An 18,372-nucleotide genomic window follows, 5' to 3' on the forward strand; every position below is an offset into this window, starting at 1 on the left:
ATCTGTGGCCTGTTTCTCACTGTGCAATGTACTTCCTATGCAAACCCAAATGGCTTTAGAAGTACCTTCATTCCAGGTCCATAAAGTTAGTATTTTCTCAGCCACTTCTATTCATGCTTCAAGCTATGTACATCTACAGTGTATTTCACAATAGGGGACAGATTTGAAACAGAGGAAAGTTGGTGTCTCCAAAGCAGGTAATACTATTACAGGCAAGTGGTACCATCACATTTCATCAGGCACGTATGTCTACAAAATCTTCTCCAACCAGAAGAGGGAGATCTATGGTTTGAGATCTCTGGACCAACAATTCATATTAATCACTTTGGGTGGGCTTAACTTGCACTTAATCATCCAAACCTGTACTGAGGTTCTGGGTAGCACCATTATGCACAGTCAGATATCTTTGGCTTTCCATGATGTAGGTTTTCCAGCTGTCACAAACCTCCACCCTCCACAAGCTCTTTATAGTACATAAGGCTGGGCCTGAAGATGGAATTGAGTCGTGATATAATGAAGTGTGGTGCCTGATACTATCAGGGCTTTTAATATTAGTCTCATTGCTGCAGGGTTTGAGCACTTCCAGCTGAAGTTGGGTGCTGGCATCATCCAACTGTCTGATAGAGAGACCTGCAGGCAAAGTTGTGGTTATAAAACTTGAGATGAGCAGATCTTCTATCTGTATAATGAGCTAATTAAAAATTAATTTAAACATAGTCTGTATAAAGTGCTGAAGCATATGATGTGGGGTATAATCCTATGCTGGATTTGACAACTCACAGCTGCTATTGCATATTCAGTGTTTTTGAACAGAATGATATGTTCCTTCTGCCAGACTCCAATGAGAATTTTCCCTCACTGAGGACTTCAGGATCTGACTCCAGGATGCAGATTGAATGGTTAGTCCACGTGATGATGTGCAGAGATAAGAGCTCAGATTTAGAGGTGGTTTGACTGTGTTTGCACAACCACGATGTTTCTTATACCAATCAGTGTTCTAGAAAGCAGGCATGGATATATCCACTGTCCTTCCCACCATTCTTGGTTCCAGACCTCCTCATGCTGCACCAGCTTGTGTGTTTCAGCACTTTCAGTGTTGACGTACCCATAAATAGGAGGAAAATATCTGTATTGGCAATAAGCACAAAATGTTTTTGCCTGTAAGGCACATAGGCCCCTGGGAACTATGTGGAAAGCTGAAAGGCAAGCTCTGATTGCTTTCCTCTGCCAGTGAATCTCAGTTGAGACACAGATATATGAGGTGTTGAGAAGTGGGGAAGCAGAAGTCAGGGTGGTAGGAGTGCACTCAGGAAGCCATGAAAGCTGGAAGAGCTCCTACAATTCTTGCTCTCTTCTTGGACAGCTATCTACCACAAGCCATAACTGAGCCCTGCCCCAAATCAGGTGCTAGTTACTATACTGCAGAGACACTGGAATTCGTGGATACTTCAATCTCTGCTCCTAGTAGCCAGGCCAAACCTATGATATTATGGTACGGCTTCCAAAATCAACTAGAGGAAGAGTTGTTCCTTTGCTTGTTTAACAATGGTATTGAAATAGCCTAGAATGAGCAAATACTGTAATGGACTTAAAAGAAAATCTGTTTCAGTTTGAATGAGGACAACTGAATGGTTGCCTTGGCTTGAAGACTGAAATTCATATAACATGAGTCCAGCTATATGAAGCAAGATAGGAAAAAAAGGATCGCTTCTGAATATAATTATTCAATGTGATGATTTTTGAATCTGAAAGCAATGACTATCACTGACAGTTCACTAAACATTGGTATGTTGGGAGTTTGTTTACTGTGTTAGTAAATAAAAAACTTTCTTTCTTGCCTAATAAGCATGTTAATTAATCATAAGGAGATATATCCTAGAAACACAATTAGGTAAGAATTATGCATGGCCACACTTACTTATGTGGTATTGCCAGGTAAAGAATCACTATGAGTCTTGATAGGAATAACCTCAAACAGTCTGAGCAAAACAAAACAGCAATTACGAAATAACTCCTTACTTACTAGAAAAAAGTCTTCCATATTTGGGAAGTTTTCTCAAACAGCAAGAATACATTTGGTCTTTACACACCACCTTTATCCTGCCAGTGTTGTCAAAGCAAAAAAGGCTCAGGGGTGCCACGACTCTTTCTGAGTTGCAGTGGAGGAGCCCAGGGATGGTGATTCTCTTGGAAAAAGAAAGAGAACCATGAACAACAGGTAGCCTATCTGACCAAGACACACAATATTTAATTTGAAAAAGAGCCTTCTATTATTCCCTTAAAAACTCAGTATTAAATAATTAGCATAGAATAAATGCATTGTTTTACTAGCCAGCTACTGCGTATTGCTTATTAGATTCTCAAGGGAGTTCACAAGAGGTAACTTCCCATAAAAGGGTGCATCTGTATGTTTCATCAGTAGTACTGTGACCAAGCTACCTTTGTTTTGTGCTACAAAGTATCTACAATGATTTTTCATAAAATTTCAAACTAATATAAAAACAGGGGTTTTTTATTTTTCCAGCATACTTACGTATATATCCAAAATGAAGACCATAATCATTAATTACAGCCCTCTGCCCCAAAAGGACACTCCATAGAAGGGCCAGAGTTCATCTGCACAAGAGATGGGATTTCTTGTGGGTTTTTCAAGACTTCTTTACGAAGCAAGAAGTAACACTGAAAACTAAGTAGTAGTTTACTAAGAAGTAACACTAAGTTACACTGAAAACCTTAGAATCTTTTGTTCTATGCTCATAGTGCATCTTTGTTTGCTTTATTGTAAAGTGGAATGACATGTATATGATATTAGAGAGATGACCATAGTACAAGAACATATACAGAGCAGAATATATAAGAAGAGATTGCATAAAACATTCCTTCCTCACATACACATGCCAAAGGTTTGGTAGTCCTGACAATGAGCTTAACATTTATCAGATGAGACCCAGTTGAGGTGTTCCCTGTTGGAACTGGTCTAATTTTTAATGATTGCCTGTTACAAAAGGATGAGAAGCAATACATTAACTGTTGAGCACAGTTAAAAAACTAAATCTCTTCATCATAAGAAGTAATAATCTCATGTCCATATCTCACACTTCAGACCTCTCTTTTGCATGTTTCCCTTATCACATGTATTGACTGGTACTTTGTACAACCCATTCTTTAGTCATTTCTCCATAAAAATAAGATTTAAAGGATGACAAAATACACAACATGCCTATTCCTTCCTGACAATTTTATACACAGAGAAATTTTAGTCAAAAAAATTTGAATACCTGAATTCTCTGTTTGAATTTTTACACAATTATGGTTAAGGATGTATTTGTTTTGCATGGCAAGGTTTTGGCAGTGGGGGAGGCTTCTGGGAGAAGCTGCTAGAAGCTTCCCCTGTGTCTGACAAAGCCAATACCAGCTGGCTCCAGGATGGACCCACTGCTGCCCACTAGCAAACATGGTAATGCTTCTAGGACAGCGTAGTTAAGAAGGGGGAAAACAACCCTGTACAACAACAACTGGGACGGGAGTCAGTCAGGGTCCCCCCACCACAAAAAAATTCACCAAGAGATGTCTGGAGTTCTCTTGCAGTCCAAACTGTTCAACATGTAGGCTTATTACAACAGTTTGCCACAAGGACTAAGCAGAGCAAGATTCCATAGCAGTTAACTCACACTCGAGAACAACTTTGAAAATCCACAGTTCAATTACCATAAACAGAGTTTCCCCCAATCTTTTTTTTTTGTGCTTCATCTGAAAGGGAACATTAAAATTATTTTACAGCAGATTTCTTTTTACACTGTGGTTAGATACTTGGAGAGCAGTCGAATCTTGTGAAGGGTCCATGCAGCAATGACAAGAGGTCTGAGGTAGAACTTGATCAAAGACTTTGACTGTTACATGTTTCTCAGGCTCCCCTTCCATAGCCTATTTTCAAATTAAAATCCTACCTAGAAACACTTCTTCAGCTTATCTTTTCAGAAAATCCTTCTATGTGACAAATCTAAAGCACACAACTGCCAAGAATAGTCTTTTAGTTTCCACTTGCAGCAGCACCATTCTGGCATACTGGGAATGTAAAACAACAGAAGTATTTACAGGGAAGACTTTAATCGCTTCAATGGATTGGGGTTTTTTTATTTTGCATGTTTCTATACACATTAAGGATGTCTAAATGTTTCTTTTTTCTTCTCACTTGCTGAAGAAACCATCTAACAAACTGGGGCCAAAATGGAAAGGGTATAGATGCAGCTACAGTAAAGATGTGATTTCATGGTCAGCTTCATCTAGTTGAACTTTGAAGTACTACTGAAAGGGACAAACCTTCCTTTCCATGACCTCACCTGTCTGTCCTCCACGCTTTGTGTCACCACATGTAGTTGCAGGCCTCAGCAGTCAGCCAGATCCAGTCCCCAGTGCAGCTGCACAGCTGGATGTGTGCTGCTGCTGACACAACACAAGGACAGGGACACACACCCTTTCACTACCTTTATGAAGTTTAGAAGGAGATTAGCCATGGCTGATACAAAACTACACCCAAGCATCACCCCTTTGTGGTGAAGAAAGGAAACAACAGATTCCCATGTTATTTGCCACACAACAACAAATCCAATTACTGATAAATAATTAGCATTTGGGATACCTGCATTTATGATATCATGGTCATTGATAATACAAAGGGAAAGAGCTGTCAGAGAAATGTTTGTTTCAAGAGGTCAGACAACAAATGGAAAAATTAAACCAAATTGAATGAAATTGTAATAGAAGTTCTATGGACAAGGAACTGTGAGTCTTGAACATTCATTTTTAATTAATTTCATCTTCATCTCAGAGACTACTACTTCCAAAACTATATTTAATATTGGTGTCATGCTAATTAGCATTACATGAAAAGCTGGCTTAGGAGGCAGATCTAAACCAAATGGTAGAATGGAAAAGGCAATATGCTAGTGGCTTCAGCAGAATTTGGATGAAGCCTTTAACGTTTTATTCTTCTGTTATCCATCCCCCAATGTCTGCTAAATACACAAGGAAGAGAGCAGAAAACCTTTAAGAGTTGTAAAAAGACAAGTCTAGGAGACTACAGAATGAGTAGTGCAAAGTCAACTTTTTTTTTTCAGAAACAGACATTCTCACTATTGAGGAAAGAGAGTAATCTAAACCCATACCAGAAGAATTAAATAGTATGAGAAAAAGTGGCAGTTTCCTCTACTGCAGTTAGCACTGGCCATTATCAGTTCCATGATACCAGATTAGATAGATCACCACTCTGATCCTGAGTGACGACTTCCATCCAGCTCACTGCCCTTCACCTCATCACCAGTGGCACAGTGCCACAGTCTTTGATTCTGCAAGACATCGGGTTACAGACACCAGAGCTCTGTTCTGCAGTAGGATATACAACAGCAGTTCCCACGGCCATCACGAGGATCTGCATGGATACCTATTGCCAGGAAGGGTGGGGTGAGAGCACTTGGAATGCAACTACTGAAAGTTCAAGTCAACAGGTTTGGAAACTTGGCAAAGACAACGCAGACAAATAACTCAAGGTTTGCAGGGTACCTCCGTGACTAGTATAAATCAGATGAGTCCTGCTGAGTTCAAGAGAACCTGCCAATGACGACAGATGAGCACCCACTCCTTTGCAATGCGCCTCTGAATCCTGGTATCTGAACTGCTTGGATCTCATCCAGCTTTCTAGTGTTTCCTCTAGACCAAGAAGAAAACCATGCAAAACATTCTGTCTGCCATTCTTAACACGATGAAAAATAAAATCACATTTGATCATGGAAGTTGATCCTCCATTTTTGCACATTAGCAAAGATAGGAAGAGGAGATGTAAAAAAAAAAATAAGGAACTTCCTCTCCTTCTTTCAAATCCCCACCCTCTAAGTGCTTTCCTGCTGCTGACAGAAATGAAAGTCAGGCCTGGATGAATCCAGCAGAGATACCCAGAGGCACCAGGGCAGTGCTGGGCCCCTCCCAATGCCACACGGCAGTTCAAAGCCTTGAAAGGCTGTAGAACTCCCACCGTGCTGCAGTTCAGCTCCCCACCCAAAGAGCCATATACCTAGCAGTGTACTCTCTGATTCTCAGTGTTGTCTCCACTAGGGCAGTAGGTCCTTTTCTTCTCTGCCTTCTACCAGTATAGTCACCTACTGCCCTCATGGTGCACAAACGACGACCAGCACCTCTGCTCCTCCTGCTCATTGAACCTCCAGCCACAGGTCAGTGCCAGCCAAAGCTCTTTATTTGCTGAGCTTTACAGACTACTTCTGCCCCAGCTCCCTTTCCATTTGCTTGCTTTGACAGCTGCCTTTCTGCATAAAAAGGTTGTCATAAGGATTTTTTTAGACAATGGAGCCTGTAGTAAATGGGAGCCTTCACAATATCAGAGAGATCAGACATCGTGCCTTGAGATGCGATGTCAGTCCATGGATGCTGTACACACACAGGTCAGCTGCACAGTGTATGCACTGCTGTGCCCTGTGTTGAAGATAGCAAAACTGCTTTCCTGTATAGGCACAGTAGCTTTTTTCCTAGCAGTCACTACCACCTGTGACAAAAAAGCACCCAGCTGATGTGAAATAGTGGAGAAAGCTTTTCTGTAAGCTTTTCGTGTGAAGCATAAGACTTTTGTGGGCAGTTAGGACATTTGGCAACTGCCTCACTAGCTGATGGGATTTGGAGATGTCTCCATGTTCACACTGCAACAGATTGCTCAGTTTTGGACCTCGCAATCTGCAGGCCTACTGATCAAAATAAGTGTGAAATAAAGAGGTAAAATACAAATCAAACAAATAAGTCAAAAGCAAATCAAACCTTTTCAAAACTTTAAAGTGTTTCATCCAAGTTTAAGTTCACTCCTTAGCAGAGTAAGGACTCAGCTAAGGAGTTGTTGATTTAGCCACTATTTTGACAAGAGCAAATGATGGCTCCTAACTGCAAGACCCGGTTCTATTAATATCATCTTCCAAAATAACTGAAATTGTCAAGCATCTGGTCCAGCCTGTTACAGAAAGGCCAGCAGGGCCCAAACTCTGGATAGAGATTTGAATTTTACTGTATTTCAGGGTTGATGATGAGAGGGTTCAAATATGGTGTTCTAGGCTTCTCTGGTATATCTTCAGTAAAACAAACACACTTCTATAACCCCATCATTTTCCCAAGATGGTGTTGTGGTGTGTGCTGTAGGGCTGGAAGGAGAAAGGAGCAGAGGAGGAGAAAGAAGGTCTTCATTCTTCCCTATTGCCCTTCTTCCTGTTTTCATGTCTGTTTATTCAGAAGATTGTCTTTCCACAAGCAAACAACTAGAGACAAGCTCACTCCAAATGTATGTTCTCTCATGTTTCAAGCACTTGCTCTGTTCTTGCTGAATGTTTAGTTACAGCATGAAAAATGGATATGTGGAATGAAGACATTTCCCCTTTGACTAGCACATTTGCAGAAGGTATGTCAAGGATCTGAGGCAAGGGGTATGGGCAAGCTTTCAAGAAAGTTTTTTCCCCCCTTCTCCTTTGCTTGCTTATTGGAAGAGCAATAAATATCAAGCAGACAGACCCTTCTCACAGTTACAAAGCCTACCTGTAACTGAGCTGGATAATTAGCAGCCTTGAAGATGATATATGACTTTCATTACCCTTTGGGACTTGAGACTAAATGAGGACAGAGCTAATTGCCGTGCAAAGCAGTTTGGCATGAATGAGAAAAATGCAGGCGCTGTCTCCTGCCAAAAAAGGGCCCTATTGCTGCTCTGATCTCATGGCTGGTTTTTGCCGCAGGAGTTCACTTGGTGTCCATAAATCATGGTCTGCTTACAGCTGAAACTGCACTGAGTCATCAACATGCAATAAGCTGAGTGACAGATTCCAGCCTGACTACATTAGAACTTCAGACTTAGTTCTCCCCCCCCAACACTACCCGTACTTAACAGAAAATTAAACCCAGACTACACAGACATGAAGGCTGTGAGAAACACAAGGCTTGTTTACTTGACAATAGTTTTTTAAGACTAATGTTTCCAGGAAATAACATCATCCATTTTGAAAGGGTAGAGGGCCACAAGTACTGAATTTATAAAATGACCCACTGCTATAGCATTTGGTTTGTCCTTCCTCATGTAATTGTTGATTAAAATGTATTACCCTCCTTTAATGACCTAAAGTGGCACTTTGTCATCTCAGTTCTTATGGAGATAGATTTAGTCAGCTAACTGAGAAAATGTTTTGCTGCTCGTTCAAATTATGCCAGAAGAACCTGAAATTTGATTGCAAACCTGCTTCCAAAGTGACCTGGAGTATATTAACACCCATATTGTACCCTTAAGAAGTGTGGGCTTCTGGGGAATCTAAACCATGAGTGCAAAAGAGAGCCCTTGAAGATACTCTTTCCTCTCCCAGTTCTGTTTTACAGAAGATATTTTGCTTTTCCCTAAAGGTACCTTAGGTCTATTTTTTTTAAAATGGAAGAGATTGTGCTGAATTTGCAATATGGTATCCTGTCAGATCGTAATCAATTAGCCCACATCAGCTCAGTATAAGGCAGATACCAATTTAACTCACAGAGCTAAGCCTTCTGATTTTCTCTAAGGGCAGTCACATAATTCATTCTTTGTAGTGCCAAATTATATTTGACATTTAATTTAAAACTCAAAGTACCATAATGCAAAATCTCACTAAAAATAATGGTGATAAAGCAGAGGAACATTTCATTTGACAGTGAGGATTTTTTCAGCTTATTTATGCACCCAAACTTTCCCCCTCACCCACCTTTCAAAGCCCCAAGCTCAGGAGTGCTGGTTATCCAGGCTATCACTTTCAAGTGATTTTTGCCTCTACAGGTGCTTCCATCCAGTAAAGGGAGACTTGAAGGTGAAGCAAACAAGCTGGCTACTGGTCACTTTTTAGTGGGTGAGCTCTCCTCTCCTCCTCTCGTTGACACATAAGCTCAACAACTTTTCACATATTCTTGCTGCTGTAGCTGGTAGAAAGAAATGTTTCAATAAAGCGGCTGGGCTAATCGGAATGGCTGTGTGTGGACTGGGGAAGGGGAAGTCAGCCTGAAAAACTGAGTTTCTTACTTTTAGAAGACCCAACAAGAAAAAATAAAGTTTACTGGCTTCCTTCACCATTCTCTGCCACGCAGTAACTCCGTTCACAGAGACCTGGCATAATGGAAGTCTGTTGGTTCATGAAGCATGCCTAGACTCTGAGAATGCTAGTTCATGCACAGATGATAAGAAAAACCTGAGGTTCCTCTCCTTTCTTGAAATGTGCAACACACTGTGAATCCATAGGGAGTTCTAGCCATGGGCTCAGTCAGCACTTCCAGTAACAGTCAAACTCTAATAAAAATACTACTTGGAAAAACCATGCAGCTGTCTCTGTCAAGGTGAGTGGTTTGTAGGGACTGACTATTTCTGCTGCTAGTGTGGAAGATGCTAAGCAGCCAGTGATCTGCCTGGCTAATCCAGAGCAGCTCTGTGAGAAGCGAAAGTAATGGATAACAGCAGGCTCTGCATTGCTGAGACAATACCATATAGCAATGAGTAGGTTGGTAGTGCAATCCTCCTGAGAGTGACTCAACTTTTGTCCTGTCAAAAAACAGCTACTACTTTGCAATAAAAAGAAGCAAATGTCTAATGTTCTCATCTTTTATGTGCCAGATTAGCTCTAGGGGAAAAAAAAATCATCACTGGTCCAACATGCTTCACAACATAAGATGGATGACTTGAATTCTGGGATTTTAGGTATTACTGTGGATTTCAATCCCTTATTGAGATGAATACAGTCCAGGGCTAAACTCTGATAATTTTAGAGTGACCTGTAGGCCTCTGGTTAGGCATTCTTGCTTTATTTCACGTTTGCATCTAGGTGCATGCATATGCTACCGGGAGTCAAGCTCAAAACCCTGCCCATGTGAACGGAACCATTTCTTTAAGTACTTGCTATATGCTCTACATTTATGCTATGGAATATACAAGTTATGACCTGGGGTATGAAATGTGGACAGGAAAAAAAGTTGCTGTGTACCAGAGTGAGAAAGTACATTACCAGCATACTTGGAAATGAAAGAAACTGTATTTGATGTTGATACAGTGTGTCTGTGTGACAGCTTTAAATTAGTGAAACAACTGTCAGGGCATAACATTGCTGTAAGATTTTCCTACATTCCATCAAATTCCATTGTGGAATACGAAAGCACAAACCCAAAAACTTTTGGAAAAGCAATGCTTCAGCATTATATAACACAGAGAGCTCCTTTCTATGGGATGTATCCTGTAATTCAGCTCTTCCAGACTTCCTGAACTGAGACTGTATTAAGACCTTTATTTTCAATAGCAAGGATTTTGGTTTTTAATTGTATAGGCAAGAATACCTTTCACAAGTCTAGCTAATTGCTTTCTTAATCTTTTATAATATACTCCGGCAAAGAGGTCCACAGTTTATTAATAATTTTTATGTGAAAAAGCGCTTCCATTTGTTTAAGCACTATTAACAATTTGAAGAAACAGAGATTAAGTATTCCCTATTAATTTTTCATACAATTTAAGATGGTATCAAGAGGAATTTTGCAGCCTTCACACCTGTATTTCTAAGTCCATTTTGCTTCACCTCTTCTCATATGGAAATCTTTCCAGAAACTTGCTCACTGCTTGCACCTTTTCTAAATCTTGTATATAGGGTCTTTTTGAGTTCAGGGTAAGGTATACCTTTTAAGATGTTAACCTGTTATAGATTCGTATCATTCACTTCGTATTCAGTATTGTCCCAGAACTTTTTGCAGTTGTGTAGCTACACCTATAACTGTTCACCAACTTAATAGCGATATTTTGGCACACAAAAGTACAAGTGCACAAAATCTTTATAATATTTACACCAACTAAAGATTATGCACCAAGTTCTTGAATAAATTCAGCTTGACAAATATTTTTTTTCAGAATAGTTTGAATGTTTTCAGAAAGGAAATTAAGAAAGTGTTCATGCAATTGTATTACTGTAAGTAAGCTGGATTAGCTAATGGCCATTTAAGTAGCCTATTTATATCACTAAGTTTTTACTATTGCGGAGACAGAAGCTTTAAAAACAAAGAATACTTTAAAATTGTAGTAAAAAGTGCACAGACAGTAAATACCTAGATTGGAAATCTGACATCTTGTACTATGAAGCATCTTCAAATGGAAGTGAAGGGATAAGGGAATTGACTGAGATTTCAGACCTTCTGTTACTTAAGTTGGTTCCAAATTTTGAGAACTTAAACAATTTCACTGGAAAATAAATGCATAAATAAGAATCTAACTTAAATTTATCTTTTGTGAAGGTCTTAATCTCTTTTCATACATAGGATTTAGCATTTTGCTTTACAAGTAGTCTATCAAATATGGAGAACTGAGTTCAGAGTCCTTGCATTCAATAAGGAGCTGCTTTTTAATTACACTGTGTAAAAATATTAGTGATAAAATCCCCTTATAAATACAAACAGAAAACTAAATCATAGGGTAGGAAGCCATAAGGAGTGGAATGCAGAGAGGATAGAAAGAGTGGATACAAATGATCTTATGACACACATTCTAATTTCTGGAAAAAATTCTACTTCAATTTACAGCAATGTAAAGAAGGCCCAGAAATCAGCTTGTTTCCTCCTCATTTAAAATACTGACAGACAAATAGATTAGGGGTTTTTTGAATCCCTTATCATACGGGATTTTATAATTAATAGCACAGACATATTTGTTACCATTCTTAATCATGGATATTTGTGCAAAAATTTCAGCCAGCTCTATTCTGCTCCAATTTAAACTCATTTAAATTCTTGCTAGCTCCATTGTGGAATAACTCCCCACACAATTTAAACCTGCGTTTGACCACAATTCTGGGTCCTTACCTTGAGAAGCATTTTTGAAAGCACAAATAGCAATCACTTAGAACAATTTGAATTCCCTGCCTAGTGTCCGTCCATCCAATCTGAGGAGCTGTGGTACCTTATGTTTCTTGTCACTGACCAAAATATTTCTGAAATTCCAATTTAATTAGCAGTGCAATATTCCAAGTACTGTAAGAAGCTAAATCCTGATTTTCAAATGGGATAAGCAGGGGTTGCTGCTGCTCCACATGCAATAAAAATAAATTCTCTAGACAAAACCAGTAAAGTTTAGATTGACAGATAACAAAAGATGAAAAATAAAGGCCTTTTTTTTTTCTCACTTTATAGTTTAGGAAACAAAAGCTGAGAGAGAAGAAATGTTTTTCCCAAGATTGCCAAGACTAGGCAAAACAAGGACAAAATTTGAATCCAGATTTCTTCAGACTCATTATGGATCCTGTATCACAGGACCATTTTGCTCAGTAAATGAACGGTAATCACAGCCTGACCAGCAGCCTACTGAATTCAATGGGAAGAGCTCTTGCTATTTCCAAAGGGGATTTTGATCAGAGTTCATTGGTTTACTCAAGGAACAGGCAAAAGAACCCTGCAGCTAGAATAAAGCTGAAGAGGTGCCACGGCAGACTTCTTTTTTAAGGCATCTCTAATTCATTGGCCATGAATAATATAATATTCATGGAGTCCCATCTGGTGTTCAGTTTTGTGTATAAAAATACTTTGCATTGTTGGTCCAATAATTCCAACTAAAACTGGTAAAGTGATACACAGGTCCTTGAAAAGAGTAGAGGGATAAAACAAAATAACAAATCGAATAAAGGAGAAAAAATAAGCTTGCTTTAGTCTGTAAGGAATACAATTGATGCCTTTTAACCTTACACATAAGTTCCACACCATTGCTTTTTAAAATCAGCTGAAAATCATTTAAAATCAAATTGATTTTGGCTTTTACATTCAGATGCACTTCAGCTTTTCATTTACTGGCCTATACAAGTAATGTCTTCAGCCAACCTGTGTTTAGAATGGGTTGAAAATCTGCTTGTATGCTCACATGCTCCTGGAATTTTCTCATTTCCATTTCACTCAGACCCAATCACAATCAGATTAACTTGCTGGGGAATATGTCAAGAGGCTGATTTCATGGGTGTTTTAGCAAAGAAATGGTTCCTAATGTAGTGAAACATTTTTTGCTTATAAAACGCTGTCTATTGCCCATTTTGTGTCAATAAATGGGAAGACAGAGAATCAGAACTATTCATATTTATTCTGAAGAGCTCTTTTCTCCATCACATGTAGACCCATAATCAATCACAAAAGAACTGTAAAATCACAGGAAAATATTTTCTAGTTTATATCTGCTTCCTTCCACTAAAAAATCTGGACTATCTGTAGCCTTCCATGAATGGAGTGATAGAGTAGGCTCCTGAACTGGACAGTCTTCTGTTCACCTGCTGCCATCCAAGTGTGGATCATTTGGATTGGACAACTGCTATCTGAACTGACATTTAGTCATCCAGTCTGAGAGAAAGTATGCTGAAATGATGCAACATAACACACTATCAAGGCTGTAATAGGACATAGAACACCTGCCATTGACTTGGCTACAAAGGATAAAATGCTCTGAATTGCTTTGTTTTCAACATTCTCTTCCCCATACTCCTCACATGTCCATCTTTACTTAATCTGTCACTGATGCTTTAAGGAGAGAGGAATGGCATGGTTGGAGAACAGGAAAATGTGAAGCAGATGCCCAAGTTCTATTACTGACTGTTGGTGACTGGATAAGCTGTTTATAGCATTTCATCAAACTCATTGATCTAGATGGCTTAGTTTTAGGTTTCCAAACTGAGAAGATGTACACTGTCTGCTTTCCACTGTGAGTCAGTACTTCAACACTTATCTTCAAAAAAGAGTTTGAGTCTGCAATCAACATGTTAAATATGCCTCAAGCTCTGCATCTAAAAACTCAACACTTACAATTAAATGGTATCATTAAAATATTGACTGTAAACTCACAGTAACTCAATTTACTTGCCTGTAAATGAGAAATTAAAAATGCATCACGAGAAGAGATGCTGTGAGTTCAATCAAAGCTTTAAAGACCTGTGCAAATCTCAAATACGAAGTCAAAAATCCATGTGAAAATATTACATTGCAGAGATGATGAATGGGAATGGAGTGGGAGGTTATATAACCTGATAATATCAAGGATCTGAAAGAACTTAAACTATTTAACTATTCAGCAGTGAAAAGAAGTCAAGGAGGATCACTGCAGACAAGGACTGGAGAGGCAATATAGAAACTGACTTTTGCAGGCTGACATTCCGCTTCAAAGAGTATTAGCAATAGAGAGTGGTTACAAAACTATAAGTCTTTAAGAACATGTCTGATTTAATAAATATTTACTAAATTGTATAAGAATTGCCTGGCATCAAGCTATAAATATTAAATTGCAATGTAAATGTTAAAAGAATGATGCTTTTTCAAATAATCAATTTAAGATTATAAGAATTTTTGGATTAAACATAAAAAATAATAATAAAAAATCCCTGAAAGTCAGACAAAAATCCTGACAGTTAGATTCCAAAAGAACAATCCACTCAGAGCTCCTTTCATGTGCCAAAAACTATTATTTATATTGTTTATGCACTTTCATCATGACAGCCCTAACACTGAGCAGAGTAGATAGACTCTAACAGTTACCACATTAGAGAAAAAAAGCTCTCAAAAGGTAATAAAGTGAAGTGACGCTACATTTTTGGATCTTGGGAGATGTAAGGCCATTCTGATATTCTGTTTATATTGATTATTTTATACTGTTTAATGAATTCCCGCACTCTCTCTACAAAAAAGGGTTGGCTCAATGAATAGAGCCTGCATTTAAAGGAACCATCCTATTAAAACTGGTTTTGTTTGTGCCTGGAGAATCAGAACTATTCCAGACAGTTTGTTTCATATTTCACTTGAAAGCTCCCGTTCCATTAGTATGACATTGTTTCTGAGACAAAGCTTAACCAGAGTGTCTTTCCCCTTTAAAAGGTAATGACACCATCTAAGCAAAAATAACAGTGGGGGGAAAAAAAGACCCCCATTATAGCAAACTGTGGTATTAATGAAATTCTGTTTGTATTAAAATTTTCTTTCAACCCCAGTCTTCCAGTTCAGGGGGATAGTGTCAACCTGTCAAACTTTTAATCAAGAGCAGTTCATTGATGCTTCCATTATGTCAAAAAACCTCACCTAGGTGACTTCAAGGGGATACAGCAGGTCTGACTTTCTCAACATCCAAGGCTATGAATTTTTCATTTCTCCCCCCCCGACTTTTAATTTCTAGCATATGTATGTGGATACACACAGTGTATTTTTTATTGCATGAAATCTATAAATAGTGTACATTCAATAAAGCTGTAAACTCAAGAGAATAAAAAACATAAATAAAAGAAAGAATAATTTCTTAATTTTTAGGTTGGTAAAAAGGATCTATTTAGAGGACTGAAATGTATGCATTCAGAAAGTCTCTTAAATGACAGCTACTGCAGCCAAAATTTCACAACACAGCATCATGATTCACAATCTAGAATCTCCCTAGAAATTATTTCACTGAGGTGTTTTATTTGCAGACATGCTGATATTGAGGATATAATTCAGCCTGCTAAAGAATCCTTACTTAATTGTATAGAAGTCAAATTTGGGGCCAGCTCCCAACTTTCTGCTGTAGCTGCTTTCCGGCAATCAGCAAGACTGAAGTGTACAAAAAGTCAGTTTAATGAAGTACCTGTACCATCATGCTCTGTTGGCAGAATGCTTGATTTGAAAAACAAAAATAAAAAACTCCACATGGCATCTTTACAATGCCTTCCTCTGCAGCTTATCACTTACTAACCTGCCACAAGTGAAGTTATAAGGGAAATGTGACTAGGAAAAACTCTCCCTGATTCCAGGGAACCAAAATGATTTCTGAAGGGTGTTAAGAAGATGATGGTAACTGATAACAGCCTTAAGACAGTTCTGATTTCCATCTCAGTACTGGCATGGTACATAGCTGACCCTGTGTGAAAGACAGAAACTTTTCATGCTGTGTGCTGCAGACAGAAGACAATTTCCAAGGAAATGTAAAGTCCTGCTAGGTTCTCAATTCAGTCCTGCAAAAGTTTGACTGAACTTCTGTAATAGACCTTCTGCTTCTCCAGTTTATACCATAATCAGGAACAAAGCCATATTTTTGCATTCACAGTAATATTCATTATTTAGTAGAAGTACAGTGGAAGTACAGAGAGATGAGTTTTGACTAAAAATACTTTGTTACTTCATGATCAGGAAGTGAAGTCAGGAAAAATTATGATAACCTGAAGGTATGGTTAAAGCAGCCTCCAGATCTTGGGTTTTCAAATAAGTTTGCAATGGCATATTAATGGGGAGTGTACTACATAATCCATCTAAATAATTTACTCTTCACTCTTCCGCCAAAGGAAAAATTCTCATCCAAACAGTTTGGTGGGGTTTGTTGGGTTTTTTTAAACGTATCATGTATAATTACAAGATGACTATATGGGTCATTTATAAAGCCAAACTACAAGACCAGAACTCTCGTAATGTGAAATGACCAGCTAATTACAAGACTGGTTTAAATTATGTTCCTAGGTATTACTTGTTCTTTCCAAAATGGGCTGGATATCTGTACTATTTATTCAGCCCCAAAGACCAATTTCATTCTTGCAAACATATTGCACATTTAAAATGTAGCAAGGTTTAAATCATCCAAGCTTATTGTTTTAACTTCCAGCATTTCATTATTCTACTTAATGGTTTGCACATTGTTTTACACAAGTACGACATAATGTTATTGCATGATGTCAAAAAAAAAAAAAAAGAAAAGTCTCTGTCCCATTTGCTTCCAAAAGAGATGAGAAGTGATGGGACAGGAGACCTAAAGCACAGAGATGTTTTGCCTACAGACAGGAAAAGCTGAAGGTTGTTCAACATATGCTTAATTGGGAAGACACATGTTCGGAGTATTAGCAGCATATATACATCTGAATTAGTCCGCCCTTCAAGATCGGATTGGCAGAAATATAAAGAGATATAAAGAAACTGAGCCAGCCCAATCTTTCTCTCACTGTAGTCAACTGGAACGTTGACAGCTTTGACTGGGCCAAGAGAAGGCACTAATTTAGGCCCTGTGGCTTCTGCACTGGAGCGAGGTTTATAGCTGGGGATCACAGCTTTGAGAGACCCATTGAGGAGGGGTAAGGTACTAAAGGTGCCAGGTGGTCCCTTAAAATGTAGAGGAATCACAGAATATGCTGAGTTGGAATGGACCCATAAGGATCATCAAGTTCAACCCTTAGTCCTGCACAGAACTCCCCAAGATCACACCATGTGCCTGAAAGTACCATCCAGCTCTGGCAGGTTTGGTGCTGTGACCACTTCCCTGGGGAGCCTGTTCCAGTACCCAACCGCCGTCCGGGTGAAGAACCCTGCAGGCTCTGACACCGCTTCCTTCTCTCCCTGAGGAATCTCAGGTGGCAGCACCTGAAGGTCAAGAACCACATCAGAGTGGTTTATTTCACGATCTCTAGGACTGCAGGTGCCACTGGCTAGAGAGATGGATGTTCTTTTGTGTGCAATACAAAAACTGCTTTTTCACAAAAATATTTTTACCAACTATTTCCACAAAGCATATCCAGTGAAGCACTGTATCTGCAAAGCTGTTTAAGGATGGGTACTTCCCAAGTGCCCTCAGTTGCTCCTGTTCTACTTGCCTTGACCTGTTGCATCATGTTATGAGATATCAAACTTCCATCATGTTCCATTTTAGAAGTGATTACACTTCATTGGTGGGCAAAGTTGCTGCTTGCTGTGTGTTTGTGAGGTTTGATTAATTAGTGCTTATGAAGTGCTTTGAAATTCTTGTATGAATGATGTTACAGAAACACTGAATATTGCTGGTGCTATACAGGCAGGTACACGACTAAAGATTTGATGTTGTAAGGTGTGGCTGGGCTTTACCCTCTCTTTGGGAAAATGTTCTGGTTTCCTCTGAATTCCCTCTGGCAAGCTAGTTCAGCCTTTCAACCAAACCAAACCAAAACACGTCAATCGTCCTAGGGTAGAGAAAAATAATAAAAAAAAGATTAGATGAAGGGTATTTCTGAGAACTCATTGCCTGTCTAGGATATTGCACCTCTTGGTGGTCTGATAAACTTCAAGGGCACCTTGGTGATTAAGTTTATTCTCAGACTAACTGCATTTTCTTCAACTTTTTTTTTTTTTAATCAACTAGAGGTCTTTTAATTGCTTTCTCCTCTGTGTGTTTTACATAGACACCTGACTGCCTGTTAAAGCATCTTCCTTAAGCATCTTTATCTGTGATATCTTCTCTTTGGCTGGAGAGACCCACCTATCCCCCTCCCCGATCTCTCCTGCCCAAAGGGAGCTGTTACATGTTGTATCCCTTTTCATCATTTCTGACTATGAACCCGACAGCTCCCATCT

General features: G+C 38.9%; 1 long non-coding RNA gene across 1 annotated transcript in view; it reads right to left on the minus strand.

Moving 5' to 3' along the window:
• Positions 1 to 17,976, minus strand: part of LOC113950137 — an 81,336-nt gene extending 63,360 nt beyond the window's left edge. The window contains exon 1 of the long non-coding RNA XR_003528675.1: positions 17,887 to 17,976. This is a non-coding gene — a long non-coding RNA (uncharacterized LOC113950137). The remainder of the gene's footprint in view (positions 1 to 17,886) is intronic.
• Positions 17,977 to 18,372: the final 396 nt, after the last annotated feature.

Source organism: Corapipo altera, unplaced genomic scaffold, assembly GCF_003945725.1.
Source record: "Corapipo altera isolate COAL_440 unplaced genomic scaffold, ASM394572v1 53, whole genome shotgun sequence".
NCBI classification, from domain to species: Eukaryota; Metazoa; Chordata; class Aves; order Passeriformes; family Pipridae; genus Corapipo; species Corapipo altera.